We start from the raw sequence: 3,348 nt of genomic DNA on the forward strand, positions 1-3,348 counted from the left end.
TCTGACTTACATCATAAATTACTCAAAACCAAACCAACAGCTTGCCTATGATGATTTTATCAAGGATGCTCTACAAATAACAGTACAGTAGGAGATCAGCTTGTCATCGCTTTGCTAAGGTTCACTACAGCATTTTGCTTACTTATTGTAGAATAGTGGTTTGTTTAGGACTAACCTGATCCAAAAACCACATTCCAAGTTTGTATCTAGATTTTAGAAAAAAAAAAAACAAAGTTCAAGGCAAACTCCAAAATCTGAGTGTAGGTTTGTATTCTCACACCCCCTCTAACACACTGTAGCTCCTGTAGTGCAGTATGCTAGGATTAATGGCTTCGTTTCTAGCCAATTTCTTTTCTAATTTCATCTGCCTTTGTTTTATACTTTCACAATCCAGCGTCTCTGTTGACACTGCAAGATAGGAGTAAGTCACATACAGAATGTGGTGTTTAGATGCTGCAACATATTGCAGAACACAGCCAGAAATAGAAAATGGCAAAGCATGTGCAAAAGTCATAATTTTGCCAAAGCTTTCTGGGGTGCTCTTAGGCTGGGTAGTATTTGCAGAATACTCTTGCAGAATACACATCAATATTTTTTATTTTACATAATGAACATGGTCTGCTTAAAATCACGTTCCTCCTTTAATACAAACAAACCACAGCCTCTATACCTCCTATATTTAATCCATTGTAGCAAGTAAGGGGGGGGGGGGGGGGGAGATATTGCAGAAAAATTGCCTAGCTTCTGTTTCTTGGATTCCAAGAACTGGTGGTCTTATACAAACCAAAAGGGGGGGGAGGGGGAGGGAAGTCTTTGTATCTAGAATCTGCTGGGTGCTAATTTGACGTGGCAATGAGATGAAAGTTGGATTCATGCTAGTTTCAACATCAGAGGATTGGAATGCAGCCTACTTAGCATAGAAGTCAAACAATTCACTGGCAATAGATTGCTTTCCACTTCTAGATCTGCTAAATAAATAGAAAACTAATTAACAGTGTAGTATGGCAGATGTAGCAGGTTTGAATTTCATTAGAGCACTGGCTAAGAACGGAAAGAATCGAGAAGTCGTTATATGTCCTAGTTTCTAATGAATCTTTCATACTGTCTTTTCTGTGAGACAGACAAGATACTATTTATGTGCCCTCTGCGTAAGAATTTCCTGATACATTTCCACTTAAAATAAGATTGAAAGTGTAAGCCCTTGAAATTATAGCAAGTATTCTTTTCATTTTCCGTAAAATTACTTTGGTTCCAAAACAGCAGGGTTGTGTATCGTTGCCTTGTGCATTTCTGTTCAGGTACTTAAAGCTTTTTTAAATATGTTTTTCACAGGGCATTTTTATGCTTCATTATCTATATTTCTTTCTCCCTGATGAAAAGTGTAATAGCAGTAGTCAGTAGTTAACTTCCTGTAGTAGTTAAGAACAGGGATCACACAAAGGAATAGCTATACTCACATTCTGAAAGGAAAAAGTTATTTAAGGCATTTATTTTTAGACTTTTTCCCTCTAAACACACATTAAACTGAACTTCCTATATCCAGAATTGCATAACCAGACTTGGCCGTATTAATTAACAATAAAAGTAGTGTTTTGCCCCATAAGAATCAATAAGATAATTATGTTACTTAGGAAATGGTAGTCATATGATTTTGCTTTCAGTGCATAATGAACAACATTAAGTTCTGTGCAACAAAAAGGTTTCACAAACCAAACCAAGCCATAGGATCTGTCTGAAATTCTTCCAGGAAAGCCTGATTGAAGCCCTGTAGCAACTACCTGATTTTGCTAAGTCGTATGGGTATGCATATATGCTCGCAAACACATATTCTTTTAATCAAGTAGTACATAAATTCTTAAACCCTATACTCCCAGGAGGTAGTTTTGGCTGGCATGCAGGGAAGACCAGGACCATTTCTGTATTTTAATATTTGGACCTTGGAACATTTTTGTCACACTCCACATAGCTTCGTTCCTAGGCAAAAAAAAATTAAATGTCTTTCAAGTGGCCATTATAAAGCTAAGTGCTGTACATAAATATGCATGAGAGGTCATTGTTGCCAAGAGATGATGCTTAAAAGGTTCAAGTGTCTCTTACTGAGATTTTCCTACTTGCTCTATGGCAGTAGAGCGAGTACTTCAAAGGTGTAGTTGCATCTCCAGAAACTGATTTCTGGGTTTTGGCTTTTACCTCTTCTGTTTTCTTGTGGGGTCTCCCAGTGATCAAAGAGAAGCTCACAGGTGGCCCAACAGTGGGCTGCTCAGACTGTACGCTGGAAACCATCCCTGTAAGCAGTTGTACTGCCTTAGGGACTATCTGTACCAGGGGCCCAGCTGGGATCCCCATCAGCCCCCGAGAAACAGTGATCACTGCTAGAAGATCGGCAGATCAACTGTGCTCCACAGCCTTTGCTTTCAGTCGCAGCAGAAGCCGACTTCAGCGTCAAGTAAATGTCTGGCATCCTCCTTTCTACAGCGCGCTGCTCCCAGCCTGCTGCGCCTTACGTTCCCTGGTCGGACACCTCTGAGAAACCACCGTCCTGCCCTCGGCCGCTCCGGTGGCAGGCAGGGCGGGAGGGTGGCAATGCCTTATTCTCCACCAGCTTTCCGAGCACAATGGGAAAGAGCAATGCAATGAGCAAGGCGTTGAAATTGAAAGAGCAACCGTGGGTGTGATAGCAGGGCTGAGGAATGCTAACATACACTCCCAGTAACTCTGGATTCCAGTCTATTCTTTGACAAGGCAAGACCCAGAAAAGATCATGCAGTCAGTATATTTAGACACAAGTCTATAGCCCGCTGGGTTTTTTTCCAGCAATGCTAAGCGGTTACATCTCCCAGTGATTACTGCGGGAGCTGCATACAGTCAGCGGCTCTCTCCAAATTTTGGCATAGGCTCCTATCAAACACTATTTTCAGCAGTTCTGTCATGCACAGGATACCTACAGTGACAGCAGCTGCACTTGTCAGATGCCATATTTACTGCGTATTTCCCCCTCCCTTTTTTGCTTTGTTTTGTTTGTTTTGGTTTGTTGTTTTTTTTTTTTTCCCCTGCAATTCTTCCAGTGGAGATTTTGGCTCTCTCATGTGCATATTAGCTTGGTATGATGTCATTCTTCCAACTGCATAAACCTTTCCAAAATGCTTGTCAAACGTAGAACTGTTGGGGGGTTTTGTAGTTTTTTTTCTCTTTCTGAAAACATGTGGGTAGAAGTATGAAATACATATTCCCAGCCTTTCTCAGATGCAACAGGAAGGCTCCCTCTCTCCTCAACACAGGGCAGCCTGGAGAAGGTGACTACATGGTCCTTGGCTGATGTTGCTCCTTTTCTGCCAAGTCAGTTAGTCA

The sequence above is a fragment of the Vanellus vanellus genome (assembly GCF_965231255.1).
Source record: "Vanellus vanellus genome assembly, chromosome: 3".
NCBI lineage: Eukaryota > Metazoa > Chordata > Aves > Charadriiformes > Charadriidae > Vanellus > Vanellus vanellus.